This window comes from Saccopteryx bilineata, chromosome 5 (assembly GCF_036850765.1).
Source record: "Saccopteryx bilineata isolate mSacBil1 chromosome 5, mSacBil1_pri_phased_curated, whole genome shotgun sequence".
NCBI lineage: Eukaryota > Metazoa > Chordata > Mammalia > Chiroptera > Emballonuridae > Saccopteryx > Saccopteryx bilineata.
This window is the reverse complement of record NC_089494.1, coordinates 212969232-212990454: the sequence shown is the minus strand read 5'-3', so window position 1 is coordinate 212990454 and position 21223 is coordinate 212969232. Positions and strand designations below refer to the sequence as shown.

General features: G+C 36.3%; 1 protein-coding gene across 2 annotated transcripts in view; it reads right to left on the bottom strand.

Moving 5' to 3' along the window:
* Window positions 1-19205, bottom strand: part of LOC136337475 (beta-casein-like) — a 105646-nt gene extending 86441 nt beyond the window's left edge. For both annotated transcript variants that reach the window (XM_066278627.1, XM_066278628.1), the window contains exon 1: window positions 19092-19205. The gene's annotated coding sequence lies outside the window, so the exon portion shown is untranslated. The remainder of the gene's footprint in view (window positions 1-19091) is intronic.
* Between the last annotated feature and the right edge of the window lie 2018 nt (window positions 19206-21223).

Sequence of the window (21223 nt, the reverse complement as noted above, 5' to 3'; positions counted from 1 at the left end):
TTACAATAACTGACTTTAAACTATATTATAGGGCCACGATAATCAAAACAGCATGGTATTGGCAAAAAAAATAGACACTCAGACCAATGGAACAGAATAGAAAGCCCAGAAATAAAACCACATATATACGGTCAAATAATCTTTGATAAAGGGGCCAACAACACACAATGGAGAAAAGAAAGCCTCTTCAACAAATGGTGTTGGGAAAACTGGAAAGCCACATGCAAAAGAATGAAACTCGACTACAGCCTGTCCCGTGTACTAAAATTAATTCAAAATGGATCAAAGACCTAAATATAAGACCTGAAACAATAAAGTACATAGAAGAAGAAATAGGTACTAAAATCATGGACCTGGGTTTTAAAGAACATTTTATGAACTTGACTCCAATGGCAAGAGAAGTGAAGGCAAAGATAAATGAATGGGACTACATCAGAATAAAAAGTTTTTGCTCAGCAAGAGAAACTGATATCAAAATAAACAGACAGCCAACTATATGGGAACTGATATTTTCAAACGACAGCTCAGATAAGGGCCTAATATCCAAAATTTACAAAGAACTCATAAAACTCAACAATAAACAAACAAGCAATCCAATAAAAAAAATGGGAAGAGGACATGAACAGACACTTCTCCCAGGAAGAGATACAAATGGCCAACAGATATATGAAAAGATGCTCAGCTTCATTAGTTATTAGAGAAATGCAAATCAAAACTACAATGAGATACCACCTCACTCCTGTTAGATTAACTATTTTCAACAAGACGGGTAAAAGCAAATGTTGGAGAGGCTGTGGAGAAAAAGGAACCCTCATTCACTGTTGGTGGGACTGTAAAGTAGTACAACCATTATGGAGGAAAGTATGGTGGTTCCTCAAAAAACTGCAAATAGAACTACCTTATGACCCAGCAATCCCTCTACTGGGTATATACCCCAAAACCTCAGAAACATTGATACGTGAAGACACATGTAGCCCCATGTTCATTGCAGCACTGTTCACAGTGGCCAAGACATGGAAACAACCAAAAAGCCCTTCAATAGAAGACTGGATAAAGAAGATGTGGCACATATACACTATGGAATACTACTCAGCCATAAGAAATGATGACATCAGATCATTTACAGCAAAATGGTGGGATCTTGATAACATTATAAGAGTGAAATAAGTAAATCAGAAAAAAATAAGAACTACATGATTCCATACATTGGTGGAACATAAAAATGAGACTAAGAGACATGGACAAGAGTGTGGTGGTTACCAAGGGGGGGGGGGAGAGAGGACATGGGAGGGAGGGAGGATGAGAGTTAGGGGGAGGGGGAGGGGCACAGAGAACTAGATGGAGGGTGACGGAGGACAATCTGACTTTGGGTGAGGGGTTTGCAACATAATTTGATGACAAAATAACCTAGACATGTTTTCTTTGAATATATGTACCCTGATTTATTAATGTCATCCCATTACCATTAATAAAAATTTATTAAAAAAAAAATAGTAAATCTTGGCCCTCTTCATGTGGCTCAGTGGATAGAGTGTCATCTGCATGTGAACATCCCAGGTTTGATCCCCAATCAGGGCACATATGAGAAGCAACCATCTGCTTCTCTTCTCCTCCCTCTCCCCCTTTTGTCTCTCTTCCCCCTCTTGCAGCCTGTGGCTTGATTGGTTTGAGCATCTGTCCCTGGAGCTGAGGATAGCTCATTTGGTCTGAGCATCATCCTCAGGTGCTGAAGATATCTAGGTAGATTCGAGCATTGGCCCTAGATGGGTGTTGCGGTATGAATCTCAGTCAGGTGCATACAGGAGTTTGTTTCACTATCTCTTCTTCTCTCATTTAAAAAAAGTAAATGTTACCTGTGATAACATGGATGGAACTTAAGAGTATTATGCTAAGTGAATTAAGTCAGTCAGAGATAAACAAGTACCATATGATTTCACTTACATTTCGACTCTAATGAACAAAATACACTAACAAACAAAATAGAAACAGATGCATAAGTACAGAGAGTAGACTGACAGCAGTCATAGGGTAAGGAAGTCGGGAGCTGGGTGAAAAAAAATGAAGGAATTAAGCAAAGAAAAATCTCATAGACACACATGACAGTATGGTGGTTATAAGATGAAAAGGGGAGGGGGAGGTAAAAGATGGTAAAGGGGGAACAAATGGTGATGGAAGGAGACTTGACTTGGGTGGTGAGAGCACAATACAATGTATAGATAATGTGTTATAGAATTATACATTTGAAAACTGTAAAATTTTATTAATCAATGTCATACCTACAAGTTTAATTTAAAAAAATTGATCATTGTAAAAATGTATTTAGAACAGCAGCATAGTCAGAAGAAAACTATATTGCTTAAGAAAAAAAAATTTTAAGTTGCTCAGAAAGTTTTATCAGTTATAGTCACTCTGAATGTAAGTAGATCAAAAGAGAGATATTTTTAAGTGAAATTAAAAGCCAATGTTTTTTTTTGTTGTTGTTGTTATAGAAATTTACCTCATCCAGTGAAGAGGTAAAGTATAACATATTTGTTTATACTTCAAGATATTAAAATAGATTTTACATTATTAATTTTCTTTTCAAAAGAATATTTTCACTCTAGTAATGCTAAACAATTTAATATTATTTTTTTTTCTTGACAAGCTACAAACATAAATTAGGAATATGCTCTTTTTTCTTGCTGTAACAGGCTCATTTAAATGAATATATAAGTATAAGCATATTTACATTTATACATCCTATAGTTTTTATTCTTACTGATACTAAAATTCTACTGCCTGCTCATTAGATTAAATGATTATAAATAAAATTTAATTATATAAATGAAGTTTTTATATCATAAAAAATAATTGTTGATAAAGAAGGCAGTATTTTCTAACAAATATGAAAACTGGGTCTTATGTTCATAGTGTCTGTTATTGACATCAGCATTAAGCTAGAGACTTAACTGGAATTATTTTTTAAAAGTAACATAACATTCACTGTGAATCATCACAGTTATAACATGAGTAACACATAGATAAGGTAAACACAAACAAACATCTTTAATTGATTTCTTTGCTTTTCCTTTAGGACTACCCAGTTAATCCACTTATGGATACTGATTATCCTATATCAGAGAATGAGTACATTCCTCCTGAATCTCCTTCAGAGAATAATTTATATGAGAACCCTACGTATACTGACACTGATTCAGGGAAACCTGCAAATCAATGGATCCTTACTACTCCTAGAGCCCCCCTCAACCGCATTTCTAATTTTCCTACACCTACTTGGTTAAGTGTTCCTCTTCAGAAGACTTTGTCCCTCATCCAGAATTCAGACAAACCTACAGAACCTTTTGCCCAATCTAATGCAGTTAACCCTGAAACTAAAGCAGCTAAGTCATCCACTATACCCACACCTACTACCCCAGAGTTTGAAGTTAAGCCTACTGCGACCCAGCCTGATAAAGCTGAGCCTGCTGCAGCCACACCTACTGCTCCGGAACATCATTCTTCTACTTCTCTTCATACGGTGGGTTGCTGAAATCTTATTCCTATAATACATGAGATTTTTAGGAGAGGAAAAGAAACAGTCTTTTCATAAGCAAACATATCAGCTTAAACATTCTAAATAGCTTTACTGAGATAACGGTTGACACACAGCAACCTACCTGTACTGAAAGTGCACTTTGGTAAATTTTGACATTTAGTTAAATTCATGAAAAAAAATCACTAAGCTAATGATCAAATCTACCAGTGTCAAAAGTTTCTGTTTTTATTTTTATTTTTGTAATCCCACCTGCTCTTTTCCAATCCCTGATCTATTTTCTGTCACTACAGATTTGTTTGAATATTCTAGAATCTTATATAAGCAGAATCATACTGAATACAGTATACTCTTTTATGTGTGGCTTTTTTTACTCCACATAATTATTTTGAGATTTACTTATGTAGGCCCTGGCCGATTGGCTCAGCGGTAGAGCATCGGCCTGGCGTGCGGGGGACCCGGGTTCGATTCCCGGCCAGGGCACATAGGAGAAGCGCCCATTTGCTTCTCCACCCCAACCCCTCCTTCCTCTCTGTCTCTCTCTTCCCCTCCCGCAGCCAAGGCTCCATTGGACCAAAGATGGCCCGGGCGCTGGGGATGGCTCCTTGGCCTCTGCCCCAGGTGCTAGAGTGGCTCTGGTCGCGGCAGAGCGACGTCCCAGAGGGGCAGAGCATCGCCCCTGGTGGGCGTGCCGGGGGTGGATCCCGGTCGGGCGCATGCGGGAGTCTGTCTGTCTCTCCCCGTTTCCAGCTTCAGAAAAAAAATAATAAATAAATAAATAAATAAATAAATAAAAAGAAAAAGAGATTTACTTATGTAGTAATAATGTTCCATATATATATATTTTGCAGAGTAGTATCTCATTATAGGAACATATATAATTTTTTTTACCCATTCATCTGTTGATGAACATTTTAATTTCCAAACTGAATGTCATTTATTTATTTCCATGTAATTGTTTATTTGTGGCATTCTGTACTGGCTGAAACCTCTACATTAATGTTAAATGAAAGTGATTAAATGGGCATCTATCCCTGTCTTGTTCTTTCAGGCAGTAATGTAGGACAACAGTAGTACGGTTCATCTTAATTTGCTTCTTGTCTCTTAGGCATCGTTGTTCTTCAAAGACTAATGATCAGATTTTGAAAAACTGTTACTTTTCATAATTTTAGTACATTTAAAATTTTGTTTTAGGCAAGAGGGTAAATTCAGTTACTATTACTCATCTTAACTTAATAGTTCTTCAAACTTTTTTTAAGAACAATCATTTTTGGAAAAAATATTTAAGAAGCAGTTAGTCCCTAAGTTTTAGTAAATGTGACCCAAACAACTCAGCTGTTTTATGAAAGGAAAAGAGAAATTTCAAACTATGTAGAAGATATTCTGATCTCTGGAACAGCCTAAAAGAAACAGAGGCAGCCCAAATACCTGTCAGTAGATAAATAGATAACATGCTGTGGTACGTTTACCCAATAGAATACTATTCAGCCACAAGAAAAATCTTACCATTTGCAAAAATATGGATGGACTTAGAGGGTATTATACCAAGTGAAATAAGTCAGTCAGAGGAAGACAAATACCATAAGATTTCGTGCATTTGTGGAATCTAATGAACAAAATAAATAAATAAGTAAACAAAATAGAAACAGACTCATGTGTACAAAAAACAAACTAATAGTTGTCTGGGGGGCTGGGTGAAAAAGGTGATAGGATTAAGCAGTCAATTAAGCAGTCAAATTATTAGATACGAAATAGTCTCAGAGATGTAGATTACAACAGAGGTAATATAATCAAAATTATAATAAAGATGTGTGGGACCAGGTGGATACTTGAAGCAGTGGGTGGACCACTTTGTAAAATTCATAATTTTCTAACTACTGTAAATCTGAAATTGTACAGAATAATAAAGAATATAAAATGTAATTTTAAAAAAAGAAATGGAATCTTAAATCCACTAGTGAATATATTTGGCAGTACATTGCCACTAATGTGATACTCCTATAATTTGCTTCCTAGAAAGAGGAATCAGGATCAAAATAAATGGTTGTTTGAAACTGTTCAGAGACTTATTAAGAGAGTTAAAGAGCTAGACCTATCTTATCATGGTGCACACATTAACACAGTCAGTAGGTTTCTTTGACATGAGGCACTTTCCGTTTACCAGTATGTACCTGTAATTTATGGCTCATATGGGGGCATAGGGGAAATGTTAAAAAGTATAAGTAAAAAAAATATATAACTTGACAAGAAGGGGTCTTGAAAACACTGCTAAAGGCTTTGGACTTTATCTTATAGCCAAAAGAATTTATTGCCCCGGCCAGTTGGCTCAGTGGTAGAGCTTTGGCCCAGCATGTGGAAGTCCCGGGTACGATTCTTGGCCAGGGCACACAGGAGAAGCACACATCTGCTTCTTCACCCTTCCCTCTCTCCTTCTTTTCTATCTCTCTCTTCCCCTCCCATAGCCAAGGCTCCATTGGAGCAAAGTTGGCCCTGGCTCTGAGGATGGCTCCATGGCCTCTGTCTCAGATGCCAGAATAGCTCCAGTTGCAATGGTGCAATGCCCCAGATAGGCAGAGCACTGCCCCCTGGTGGGCATGCTGGTTGCATCCCAGTCAGGCACATGCAGGAGTCTATCTCTCTCCCTCTCTGCTTCTCACTTCAGAAAAAAAAAATACAAAAAACTTTATTAAGGATATTTATTGAGAAAAGTAAATTGACCAGTTGTTTGTTTCCAAAAGCTAAATCTGGTAGAAATATAGAATTTTCTAAGTGGGAGTTATGAAGAGATCAGTAAGATACAACTTCTTAAAGAATAAAAACTATTCAGAAAAGATAGGCCTAATACTATGAACTTAAGTACATTTTTCATCATGCATGAAAAATCTTTCTTTTTGATAGGTAAAGAAATGAAATTCCCTAGAGAAGAGAGTACCATGCATTTGTTTCTGTAAGTTCTATGTGGTAATGAGACTTTTAAATAGCACATTAAATAGACTATATATAATGATCTGAAACTACCTTTGAATATATTTTTACTACATGAAAACGAACAAGTAAGTGGGATGAGGACAGATCTTAGGTCTGTGGACAGGTCTTTGTCTCTGAACCTCTGAAATTATGAACTCATAGCCTGTATAAGGAAGTCAGGAAGGTTTTGAACAATTAGAAAGTTCTTTAAATTAATCCAATTAATTAAATATTCTGAAAGAATAGTGATCAATATAGGGGAGAAACTTCCATATGGAGTAAGCGAATTGAATTATGAATGAGGGAAACCGTCATTAAAGTTCTCAAGAGATTTTTCTGTATTCTATTCATGCAGCCACCACCCTTCCTGCATGCTGAGAACCACTATTTTACTAACAAATTAACAAAGAATTTAGATATAACATCTCCCAGTGCCTGCTTTCTCCCCTACATTCTTGCTTCCATTCCTCGTCATGCACTCTCTTGGGAAAAGGCACTACTCAAAAAGGTCTACAAGATTTATTCCATCTCAGTCATTTAAACAAAAAATTTGGTACCCTTATTCCAATTTCTCATTCTTTACTCCTTCCCAAAGCTGTTCCATTTTCACTATTATAAATATTTCTTGGGCAGGAATATAGCAAGAGTTCATTTGATAATCAGCTAAAACAGAATTTCTGTTGAGGTGACATCAGTAGTTAAAGTAGAACTGAAAACCAAATGTGTGGTGACAGTATTGTTAGTACTGCCTCTTAATAACAGATATTGACAAAACAATTTATAGGCTTCATTTTTTAGTTAAACCCTGAATATATTCTTTTTGTTTTCACTTATTTTATATTACAAAAAAAATTGGTTAGTGAATTAGTTCAAGATATCAGATAAATCTAATGATTTTATACTTTCACTAAATATTTGTATTAGTTGCATTTTTAAATGAATTCATTGTTACAAGAATGCATGATATTAAAAACAAGCTTAATTTTCTTAAATATACATTTTAATTATAGAATGGATTTATAGATGACAATAACAACAATTTTGCAGTAAATGCATATAATCTGGTAATTTTATTATACAAAACTGATATGTTATATTCCTTTTTCAGGTGCTGGTGCAGAAGTCAGTGAAATCAATAAAAATTCACTTTCTCTTCCAAAGGTTTTCTTTCTGTTATATTAAAAATATCAATTGCACTATATTGGTAGATGTGTGATGTTTTTCCATTGGACTTAATTTATACAGAAACAATGTTTATAATGTACATTTAGAATTCAAATATTTTAAAAGCTACTTCCTAAATATGTAAATAACAATTGTCAGATATTTAAACATATGTTGACTATATGTGCCTTTTTAAAAATACACACTAAAAACTAACTCACAACACAGATAGAATTATTAAAAATCATTTGTTTCCAAATTATCTGAAAGTGGACAGAAGGTAGATGAAGGGGAGAGCATCATCATTCAATGACTCACTCCCTATTCCTCTTCCCTCAAAACATTTCATTTACCTTTAAAATATCAACTTACATAATACTTGCCAGTCTTAGCTGCTATTCTAAGCTTCTGGGAAATATTAGCCTATAAGTCTTTATGATTACCAAACAAGTACTAAGATTATCCTCATTTTAAACATTAGCAAACAGTAACACAGAAGATAAATGGTTTGTCAAATATTACACACCTAAGAAAGTGTCAGAGGCAAGATGAGAAAACCTACCAAGAAAACATGAAATAGAACTTTGTTAGAAATTAGAAGATAACATAAACTAATATCAAGTTAAGCATGGCGGCTTTATTAGTTTCTTTTGGCTATTTCAACAAATTACCACAAAATTGGTGACTTAAACTAACAAATTCATTCTCTCACAGTTCTGGAGGCCCAAAAGCCATTTTACTGAGCTGAAATCCATGTATCAGCAGGGCCAGGTTCCTAGATGGGCTTTTGGGTAGCTTTGACTCTTCCAACTTCTTTCTGTGGCTACTAGCATTCTTTAACTGTGGCTGCATTGCTACAGTCTTCAAAGAATGCATCAGCGACTCTTTGTATACCCTGTTCTTTACACTGCTTTGTTCCCTGTGTGCATTCAAATCTTCCTCTGCCTCCTGTTACAAAGAGGCATGGCATTATATTTAGGGCTCACCCAGATAATTCAGTATAATCTTTCTATTTTAAAATTCTTAGTTACATCTCTGGAAGATGCTTTTTTGCCAAACAAAGTAACATTCACAAGTTCCAGAGATTGGAACAGACACACTTCTTGGGGGTAAAGGGGTGGAGGTGGGCATCCATACCACAATGACAATAGATAAATTTAGATTAAAGTTAAGTATTGGGTTAATGAAAGAATAATTCCTTAATGGAATCATCTTGCCTGTACGGATATGGGATGGTGGGTGGTATTTGTTTGAGCAATGAACAAATGCTTTGGCAAACCATAGCTTCATATACAAGGTGATATAAAATAGATTTACAGTTATTTGTATGGAAAATAATACAATAATTATAAATATAATTCAAACACTTCTAACTTCCCTCTTTTTTAGGTTAATTCCAGTTGTTATCATCCCTCATAGGTATAATGGGAAAGCTGCTTAATTGGTCTACTTGTTTCTTCTTTTATCCCAGCAAAATTCGGCTCACTTATATCTACATTATCCACTCAACAGTCACAATTCCATGTTAAACATTATTCAAATTACATCATTTATGTCTTGAAAATCTTCAATTGCTTCTCAATTAACACAGAATATAATCTAAACCCCTAACTTTAGACATAAGACTTTCTTGCTCTAACTGCCTACCTGACTTTTCCACTTAGGTGTTCAATAAACATCTCAAATAGTATATTGGTTGAGTGCTAATCTTCTGTTCTTTCCCCCACCTGAAATGTTCTTTCCATCTTTTTTTTTCTAAGTAAATGTCACACTATTTTTCTATTTGCTAAAGACTAAACACTTGGTATGGTCCTTGATTCCTTTCTTTCTATGAAGTTATGCTATTGGAGGAAAGCCAAAGCAACGAGTGACTTTCTGTTCCCATCCTGAGGAAGTGAAGGTCAGGGCCAAGCATACGTGACTGAAAGCAGTAGCGTCAAGGGAAGGCCCACGGACATGGGTGTTTAGCCCAACCAGAGCTTTTTGCAGGACAGGAATCAGACAGCAAATAGTGTTATGTCTCAGAAAGGGCAAGAGAAATCTAATCAGTTTTGCAAAACTAAATAATAAAATTGTACACTATATTCTGCTTGTTAGTTTCTTATGCAAGATGACATATTTCTGCTTAATAAATTGAATAGCTGATATCTCTAAGGCACCTCAGTCCTGGAGAGATTGGGGTTCTCCACTTGCAGTATTGTTTTGCTGCCTCATTTCTTTGTGGTGTCTCTTCGTGAAACCCTGAACATTAACAACATTATGCATCTGAATCTTCAATAAATCTAGGAAGTTGAAACTTCAGATTACCCAGAATCCACAATGTCTGATATTTATCTCCTGAATTTTTGCAGTAACTTCTTTTTTTTTTTTTTTTTTTTTTTAACACAACACTTTTTTTTCCCTGTATTTTTTTTTTTTTATAATTTTATTTTTTTAATGGGGTGACATCAATAAATCAGGATACATATATTCAAAGATAACAAGTCCAGGTTATCTTGTCGTTCAATTATGTTGCATACCCACCACCCAAAGTCAGATTGTCCTCTGTCACCTTCTATCTTTTCTTTGTGCCCCTCCCACCCCCTATCCCTCTCCCATTCCCCCCTCCCCCCCGTAACCACCACACTCTTATCAATGTCTCTTAGTTTCACTATTATGTCCCACCTACGTATGGAATAATACAGTTCCTGTTTTTTTCTGATTTACTTATTTCGCTTCGTATCATGTTATCAAGATCCCACCATTTTGCTGTAAATGTTCCAATGTCATCATTTCTTATGGCTGAGTAGTATTCCATAGTGTATATGTGCCACATCTTCTTTATCCAGTCATCTATTGATGGGCTTTTTGGTTGTTTCCATGTCCTGGCCACTGTGAACAATGCTGCAATAAACATGGGGCTGCATGTGTCTTTACGTATCAATGTTTCTGAGTTTTGGGGATATATACCCAGTAGAGGGATTGCTGGGTCATAAGGTAGTTCTATTTTCAGTTTTTTGAGGAACCACCATACTTTCTTCCATAATGGTTGTACTACTTTACATTCCCACCAACAGTGTATGAGGGTTCCTTTTTCTCCACAGCCTCTCCAACATTTGCTATTACCTGACTTGCTAATAACAGCTAATCGAACAGGTGTGAGGTGGTATCTCATTGCCGTTTTGATTTGCATTTCTCTAATAGCTAAAGAAGATGAGCATCTTTTCATATATCTGTTGGCCATTTGTATTTCTTCCTGTGAGAAGTGTCTATTCATATCCTCTTCCCATTTTTTTATTGGATTGTTTGTTTGTTTGTTGTTGAGTTTTATGAGTTCTTTGTATATTTTGGATATTAGGCCCATATCTGAGCTGTTGTTTGAAAATATCATTTCCCATTTAGTTGGCTTTCTGTTTATTTTGTTATCAGTTTCCCTTGCTGAGCAAAAACTTCTTAGTCTGATGTAGTCCCATTCATTAATTTTTGCCTTCACTGCTCTTGCCATTGGAGTCAAATTCATAAAATGCTCTTTAAAACCCAGGGCCATGAGTTGAGTACCTATGTCTTCTTCTATGTACTTAATTGTTTCAGGTCTTATATTTAGATCTTTGATCCATTTTGAGTTAATTTTTGTACAGGGGGAGAGACTGTAGTCCAGTTTCATTCTTTTGCATGTGGCTTTCCAGTTTTCCCAGCACCATTTATTGAAGAGGCTTTCTTTTCTCCATTGTGTGTTGTTGGCCCCTTTATCAAAAATTATTTGACTATATATATGTGGTTTTATTTCTGGACTTTCTATTCTGTTCCATTGGTCTGAGTGTCTATTTTTCTGCCAATACCATGCTGTTTTGATTGTCGTGGCCCTATAATAGAGTTTGAAGTCAGGTATTGTTATGCCCCCAGCTTCATTCTTTTTCTTTAGGATTGCTTTGGCTATTCGGGGTTTTTTATAGTTCCATATAAATCTGATGATTTTTTGCTCTATTTCTTTAAAAAATGTCATTGGAATTTTGATGGGAATTGCATTAAATTTGTATATTGCTTTGGGTAATATAGCCATCTTGATTATATTTATTCTTCCTAGCCAAGAACAAGGTATATTCTTCCATCTCATTATATCTTTTTCGATTTCCCTTAACAATGGTTTATAGTTTTCATTATATAAGTCCTTTACATTCTTTGTTATGTTTATTCCTAAGTATTTTATTTTTTTTGTTGCAATCGTGAAGGGGATTATTCTTTTGAGTTCCTTCTCAGTTGTTTCATTGTTGGCATATAGAAAGGCTATTGACTTCTGTATGTTAATTTTGTATCCTGCGACCTTACTGTATTGGCTTATTGTTTCTAGTAGTCTTTTTGTGGATTCTTTGGGGTTTTCGATGTATAGGATCATATCATCTGCAAAAAGTGATACCTTTACTTCTTCTTTTCCGATATGGATGCCTTTTATTTCTTTGTCTTGTCTGATTGCTCTGGCTAGAACCTCTAGTACCACATTAAATAAGAGTGGAGAGAGTGGACAACCCTGTCTTGTTCCTGATTTAAGGGGGAAAGCCTTCAGTTTAGTGCCATTTAATATGATGTTAGCTGATGGTTTATCATATATGGCCTTTATCATGTTGAGATATTTTCCTTCTATACCCATTTTGTTGAGAGTCTTAAACATAAAATTGTGTTGTATTTTATCGAAAGCCTTTTCTGCATCTATTGATAAGATCATGTGGTTTTTGTTCTTTGTTTTGTTGATATGGTGTATTACATTAACCGTTTTACGTATGTTGAACCATCCTTGAGATTCTGGGATGAATCCCACTTGATCATGATGTATTATTTTTTTAATATGTTGTTGTATTCGATTTGCTAGTATTTTGTTTAGTATTTTAGCATCTGTATTCATTAGAGATATTGGTCTGTAGTTTTCTTTTTTTGTGCCATCCTTGCCAGGTTTTGGTATGAGGGTTATGTTGGCCTCATAAAATGTGTTTGGAAGTATTGCTTCTTCTTCAATTTTTTGGAAGACTTTGAGTAGAATAGGAACCAAGTCTTCTTTGAATGTTTGATAAAATTCGCTGGTATAGCCGTCAGGGCCTGGACTTTTATTTTTGGGGAGGTTTTTAATGGTTTTTTCTATTTCTTCTCTACTGATAGGTCTGTTTAGGCTTTCTGCTTCTTCTTGACTCAGTCTAGGAAGGTTGTATTGTTCTAGGAATTTATCCATTTCTTCTAGGTTGTTGAATTTAGTGGCATAAAGTTTTTCATAGTATTCTACAATAATTCTTTGTATATCTACGGTGTCCGTGGTGATTTCTCCTCTTTCATTTTGGATTTTGTTTATATGAGTTCTTTCTCTTTTTTCCTTGGTAAGTCTTGCCAAGGGTTTGTCAATTTTGTTGATCTTTTCAAAGAACCAGCTCCTTGTTCTATTAATTTTTTCTATAGTTTTTCTGTTCTCTAATTCATTTATTTCTGCTCTGATTTTTATTATCTCCTTTCTTCGGCTGGTTTTGGGTTGTCTTTGTTCTTCTTTTTCTAGTTCCTTAAGGTGGGAAGTTAAGTGGTTCACTTGGGCTCTCTCTTGTTTGTTCATATATGCCTGAAGCGATATGAACTTCCCTCTTATCACTGCTTTTGCTGCATCCCATAGATTCTGATATGTCGTATTGTCATTTTCATTAGTCTGTATATATCTTTTGATCTCTGCACTTATTTCTTCTTTGACCCATTCATTTTTTAGAAGTATGTTGTTTAGTTTCCACATTTTTGTGGGATTTTTTTCCTCTTTTTTGCAGTTGAATTCTAGTTTCAAGGCTTTATGATCAGAAAATATGCTTGGTACAACTTCAATTTTTCTGAATTTGCTGATATTGTTTTTGTGGCCCAACATATGGTCAATTCTTGAGAATGATCCATGTACACTGGAGAAAAATGTATACTCAGTCACTTTGGGATGAAATGTCCTGTAGATGTCTATCATATCCAGGTGCTCTAGTGTTTTGTTTAAGGCCACTATGTCTTTGTTGATTCTCTGTTTGGATGACCGATCTAGAGCCGTCAGCGGTGTATTGAGGTCTCCAAGTATGATTGTATTTTTGTCAGTTTTTGTTTTAAGATCAATAAGTAGCTGTCTTATATATTTTGGTGCTCCTTGGTTTGGTGCATATATATTAAGAATTGTTATGTCTTCTTGATTCAGTGTCCCCTTAGCCATTATGAAATGGCCATTTTTGTCTCTAAGTACTTTTCCTGTCTTGTAGTCAGCATTATCCGATATGAGTATTGCTACACCTGCTTTTTTTTGGATGTTATTTGCTTGGAGTATTGTTTTCCAGCCTTTCACTTTGAATTTGTTTTTATCCTTGTTACTTAGATGAGTTTCCTGTAGGCAGCATACAGTTGGATTTTCTTTTTTAATCCATTCTGCTACTCTGTGCCTTTTTATTGGTGAGTTTAATCCATTTACATTTAGTGTAATTATTGATACTTGTGAGTTCCCTATTGCCATTTTATATCTTGCTTTCTGTTAGTTTTGTGTCTTGTTTGATCCTTCTCTTTCGTTTTTCTATCTTTTGTTTTTATTTGGTTGTATTCCATACATCTTTCCTCTGTTGCTATCTTTTTTATCTCATGTGCTTCTGTGGTGGTTTTTTCAATGGTGGTTACCTTTGAGTAATGAAAAGGGTCTCTACCCTGTTCATTGTAGCGAACTATTTTGTGAGTACTTTTGCACTCCATCGTCCTTTGCTACTGTTAATCTCCGTCTTCTCCCCCTCTTTCTTTTTGTTGTTGTCACAGTTTAAATTTGGTTTTATTGTGTTCTTCTTGGAGCTTTTACTTGTGGCTCTGTTTTTTTTTGTTCTTTGTATCTGATTGGAGAACCCCCTTTAGTAATTCCTGGAGTGGGGGTTTTCTGATGATAAATTCCCTCATCTTTTCTGTATCTGTGAATGTTTTTATTTCTCCTTCGTATTTGAAGGATAGCTTTGATGGGTATAGTATTCGTGGCTGAAAGTTCCTCTCTTTCAGGACTTTAAATATTGGAGTCCACTCTCTTCTAGCTTGTAGAGTTTCTGCTGAGAAATCTGATGATAATCTAATGGGCCTTCCTTTATATGTTGTATTCTTCTTTTCCCTGGCTGCCTTGAGAATTTTTTCTTTGCTGTTGGTTTGTGTCAATTTCATTATGATATGCCTTGGAGTAGGTTTGTTGGGGTTAAGAAAACTTGGAGTTCTGTTTGCTTCTTGAACTTGAGGCTTTAGTTCTTTCCACAGGCTTGGGAAGTTCTCATCAATTATTTGTTTAAGTATGTTCTCCATTCCATTTTCTCTCTCTTCTCCCTCTGATATACCTATTATTCTTATGTTATTCTTTTTGATGGAGTCAGAGAATTCTTGTAGGGCTATCTCATTTTTTTTAATTTTTGAGTCTCTTTCTTCTTCTCTCTGTTGTGCCTCAAGTTGCTTGTCTTCTATTTCACTAATCCTCTCTTCTATCTGACCTGTTCTATTAGCTAAGCTTGTTACTTCGTTTTTCAGCTCGCGAATTGAGTTTTTCATCTCTGTTTGATTTGTTTTTATAGTTTCAATTTCCTTTGACATATATTCTTTGTGTTCATGGAGTTGTTTTCTGATTTCCCTATATTGCCTTTCTGTGTTTTCTTGTATATCTCGGAGGATTTTTAGGATTTCTATCTTGAATTCTCTGTCATTTAGCTCCAAGGTTTCCAATATATTAAATTTTTTCTCCATAGATTTTTCCTCATCTAGCTGTGTTACCTCTCTTTCTTTTGTGTCCATGATATTCGATTTTCTCTTCCTTAATGGCATCTGAGGGTGGTTTTGTTGATAGTATTAATGAGATTTAATAAAGAATAAAAAGTTAAAAAAAAATAAAAAAATAAAATCGAAAAGAGTTGTTTTTTTAAAAAAAAGTTAATAATGAAATAAAGAAAAATAAAATAAAATAAAAATTTTTAAAAAAGGAAATTATTCCCCCTCTCTTTTTTTCCTCTCCTCTCCTCTCCCCTCTTTCTTGAGAAAATCTTGTGGTGGACTGTGAGTTATAACAAATAATGCCTGTGATGGAGGGCCTGAATTGGGGAAAAGTAATAAAGGGGCAAAAAAGAGAGAAAGAAAAAAAAAAAAAAAAAGGAAAAAAAATAAAAGAAAAAAGAAAAAAAAAAGAGCGTATGGACCCACAAAAAGCAAATAAGGAAAAAATTTGGGTCAAGAATAAAATGATTTGCTTTTAGGTGTTGGTTTTCTAAGAGTTATGATGAGAGGAATAAGAGGAAAATGGAAAAATGGGGGGACAAATTAAAAACTTACTATTGTATTTAGTGGAACAAGAACTAGATAATATGGAGAGCCAGGGATGGGAGCACTGCTAGTGAGTTAAAAAGGTGAAGTAAAAACCCCCCAAAATGCCACAAACATAGGTTTGAGTCCCAGATAAGATAATTTGTTTGTTATTGAGGTTTGAATGAGAGGAGATGTAAAGGAGAAAGGAAGAAACTAATATAGAGGGAGAAAAGAAAGAGAGAGAGAGAAAAAAAGAGGGAACCACTAAAAGAAGAAAAAAGAAAGGAGAGAGAAAGAGAGAGTTAAGGGTTTTGGAGTGCAACCCTCATAGAGAGAAAGGAAGAGAAGAGAAATGATAATGGGAGATGTAACAATTATGGGTAGTGTAGTTCAAGGAGAGGAGAGAGTAAGACCGGTAGAGAGTTAATCGGCCAAATTGGAGGAGGAAAAAAAAGTCTCAAGAATGAAGATAAGAGAAACAAACGAACAAATATAATAAAATGGGATAGGTTATAAAGTCTGCAGATTATTCTTGATTTTGAGAGGTTATCTTCTTGCTTTTTCTTTTCTCTCCCTCTTCCTGGTCGGTGACTCTGTACCCCGGGTTCTGCCCCTTTGGCACGCTCAGGTAGAGGTTTGCAGTTGATAAGTCTCTATGGCAATGTCATGTATTGTGCTTTATTCTCGTTGGGAGTCGAGGCTCATTAGCATTTATAGGCTCCGACAGTGAGAGAGTCCGTGTTCCTGGAGCCTTTCTCCTAGTCTTTCCTTCCTCAATTAGTAGCCTGATAGTCCAGGTATGGGGTTGCTGCTGCCTCTGCCTGGATAGTAAGAGGCTCAAATTGCTGGCAACTCCCCACTCTATTTCCACTCAGCACAGGGCTCTGGGTAAGGCTCAGTCAGTCAGAGCTGCTAGCATAATCAGGCGGGCTTTCCGCCCACTCGAAGACCTCTGGCTCTGCCACTCTATCCGGTAACACAAGCGGGCGCCCACTTCCGGGGTGCTTGGAGGAAACTCTCACTCACTGTCTGCAACCAGGATATCCGGCCAGCAGTCTCACGCTCTGAGTGAAACCCCCAACCGCAGGGAAAAGTTGCAGCGTTGGAATTGAGTCTCGCTCCGTCCCCGTGTGCGGCTTTTGCAAGGCGCTGGGGCGGTCCGAGATTCCGCTTTGGCCCACACAAAGGCCCCTGACTCTGCCCCTCTCTGCGATAACACGGGCACGCACTGCCGAGGCACTCGGAGGAATCGCTCACTCCTTATCTGCGCGCGCAAACCAGGATATGAGGCCGGCCGTGGTTCCCTCTGAGTGAAACAGCCTCCAGCACGGAAAATCTCCACCGTTGGGATTAGTTCTCACTCCCTCCCGTGCGTGGCTTTCCCAGGGCGCTGGGGCTGCCCAGAGACTCTGCCCTCAGCCCACAGAAAGGCCTCTGACCCTGCCTCTCCGTGGGGCAACACGGGCACCCACTTCCGCAGCTTAGGAAGAAATCTCTCTTCCACTAACTGCGCACCGACCAGGAGCCCGGGTAAAATGGCCGCTCCGCTTGTCTTTCTTTGTTTGGGTTTGGCGCGAGTGTTAGCTTGTATTGCCCGGGTTGCCACAGGATCAGATTTTCCTCGGCTTGGATCTCTGAGCCACAGCCTGGTTCGGCCGTTTTTGCTGCGGGGGCCTGGATCTATTCACCCCCTTTGCCCGCCTCAGTTTCTATATTCACAGTTACCAGAGAAAGCCGCCCTGTTTAGGTTAGTGAGGAAGGCGGAGCATTTCTTACTCCCTATTTCCTTCGGGTTTTGGTTATATATTTAGCCAATTTTTCACTCAATCATACCTTTGGGTGTATTGCAAAGAATCTGGAAGCTCCAAGTATAGGTTTTTCTGTTTCTGGTTGAAGATCTTGTTGAGTTTTGGGGGAGATTTATCGGTATCGCTTCCTACTCCGCCATTACTCTGTCGTCATTCGTCGCAGTAACTTCTTAACTAGCCTCCCTGCTTCTATTTTTGTACACCTTTTTCAATCTAGTATATTTTTATGTAAGAATTTAATTTTTTTCATTTTTTTTTCATTTTTCCGAAGCTGGGAACGGGGAGGCGGTCGGACAGACTCCTGCATGCGCCCGACTGGGATCCACCCAGCATGACCACCAGGGGGCGATGCTTTGCCCCTCTGGGGCGTCACTCTGTTGTGTCCAGAGCCATTCTAGCACCTGAGGCAGAGGACACAGAGCCATTCCCAGCGCCCAGGCCATCTTTGCTCCAGTGGAGCCTCGCTGCAGGAGGGGAAGAGAGAGACAGAGAGGAAGGAGAGGGGGAGGGGTGGAGAAGCAAATGGGCGCTTCTCCTGTGTGCCCTGGCCGGGAATCGAACCCGGGGCTCCTGCACGCCAGGCCGACGCTCTACCACTGAGCCAACCGGCCAGGGCCTTATGTAAGAATTTAAATGATCACATGAAAATGTTCATCAGATGTCATTATTTTAAGATATTGCAGGTTATCATATAAACATTTCCCAAATTATGACAAAGAGAAGAAATATATGAACTAGATATTAATAAAGGCTTCTTCCCAGTGAGAATAAACATCTTTTACTTCATTTGTGAAGAGAAAACATTTACTGAGTCTCTGAGATATTTATTTAGAATAACATAAATAAACATTTCACTGTGAGTCCTCAAAGAAAAGGCCTTAGTATGTTGCCTAAAAACATTTTTATTATGTATGCTCTCAGCTGAAAAACTGAACACTCAATAAAATACAATAGTGTGTGTGCGTCTATGCATGTACATGTATATACGTGTGTAGTATATGTATAGTAAAAATCTTAACCCAAAATAAAAATTGTAAAAGAAAATACTATTTTTATCAGTATTATAATCGATCATCTTTTTCTAATGACTAAACAATTAGATAAATGATGAAATACAGGTAGGAGTATCATATCAAAAAGAATTTACTTTTCAATATAAAGTAATTATGTATTCTAATAGAAAACATTGTAAAGAGAATAAAACATTATTAAATTAACTAAATGGCCTGACCAAGTGGTGGTACAGTGGACAAAGCATCGGCCTGAGAAGTGGAGGACCCAGGTTCAAAACCCCAATGTCAACGACTTGACTGTGGGCTCATCTGGCTTGAGCAGGGGCTTACCAGCTTGAACGCAGGGTCGCTGGCTTGAGTGTGGGATCAGACATGACCCTATCGCCTCTGGCTTGAGGCCCAAGGTTGCTGGCTTGAGCAAGGAGTCACTGGCTCAGCTGAAGTCCCCTGGTCAAGGCACATATAAGAAAGTAATCAATGAACAACTAAGGTGCCACAACAGAGATTCAATTCTTCTCATCTCTCTCTCTCTTCCTGTCTGTCTGTCCCTATCTGTCCCTCTCTCTCTCTCTAAAAAATAATAACAATAAAAAATAAAATAACTAAATGAAGTAATTCACTTTTCTTTGTTTTTAGTCGGGAAATGTTCAAAATGACCGATTCATTCAGTGAAGAAGTACACTTTAATATCCTTATATTTAAATATAACTCTTAATGTTTTATCTTTTCTAATGCCACATTTGCAGCAACCCATTCTTAACTCTCAAAAAATCATTTTATAAAAAGTGGGGTAATTATAATCCCTGTTGAAAATTTAGTTAATATAATAGTAATGATATTTTTATAAACTTAAAATTTTAATATAAATTCATAAAACAGAGTTCTTTGCTTTTGATTGAGCTTTAACACAGAGCACAATGTATAAATTCATCTCATTTATGCATTATAATATAAATAAAAAAGTGTAATCTGGCAAAATGAATGCTAATTTTTTTTCATATTTTGGTGCTTTTGTTTCATTAAAATATTAAGCCATCTGCTTTTCTAACTAATGAACCAATGTAGATGGAAATATCCTAATTATATTTTAAAGTGTTGAACTTTTCTATTCCTGCTTTATCATCTTTATTCAAATTTGGTCCAGAAAATTTATTCATTTTTAAAAATTATTTAGCTTAAAATAAACCTATAATGTTATTATGAAAAATGTAAGAGCATGGGCATGCTTACCAAAGAAAGTGGATAGACACTCTGCATTTTAGTTAAAGGGATTAATGAATTCCTCATTTAAAAACAATAATTTTATTCCAAGAATATTTTTGTAACATCTGAAGGGGTCCAAATACTTCCGCGGGATGTGGTTTTTCCTCCACAAGGGACTCCTCCTTCATCTATGGTTTCTATCGTCTGCCAACTTCAAGGATAGCACAAATGGGACTCTTGATTCGGTTTAACCGCTGCCCCATGGAATATGTAGAGGCATCTGAGTATGGCAGAGAAGGTTATATAAAAATTGTTAGCATGTCTTCAGGTCAGAAAGAACTGGTAGCAACACTTCTGATAAACACTGAAAGAATATATTCAAACTCTGTCCCAGAACTGAAATAAACACATCTTGAATCAGTATGTTTTTTCCATTATTGATACATTTTCTTTCTCATTTGTCTATTTTATTTTTAGAATTTAAATGACCTTTATTTTAATGATGATCATTTCAAACACCAGCCTCCAGGAGAAAACTGTCTTGATCTTCTAGATGAGGAATCCCCCTTTCTACATCCTTTTAAAGAACACATGGTAACTTTAAATTTATCTGTGAATATAATGAATCTCTTCTGAAATGACTTTCTGATAAAATAATAAACATAGACAAGATATATGCAATGGACTATAGAACTAGTTGGATACAAAATATGAATGCTAAGAGTCTGAGGTTGATCTACATTTCAGAACCAAAATTTAGTAAGAGGGTGACCCAAGCAAATTATAGATTTACTATGTTCCTTGTCTTATCTATTCTTCCCAATATTTTAAATGTTAGTTTAATCTAGAGACATCAACTCAGTGGGCATTTTGAACAATACCATGTAATATTTCTTTGGATTTGAATTCAATTTTGTTGTCAAATTATAAGCACTAATACTTAGTTGCAGGACTTGTATATTTTAACATTTTCATCTTTAAGGTTTCTTTATTGTTTGTGTTTATTCTTAGTATTTTATTTAAGTATTATATTCATAAAAATATATAAATTTATTTTTCAGCTCAATAAATTATTATATAGAAATATTATCCTTGAAATTAAATATGAAATGTTTCTCTCTGATTTCATGAAGACACATAAAGCTACACTACAGTGTGTCCATAGTCATGGTGCACTTTTGACCGGTCACAGAAAAGCAACAAAAGATGATAGAAATGTGAAATCTGCACCAAAGAAAGGGAAAACCCTCCCAGTTTCT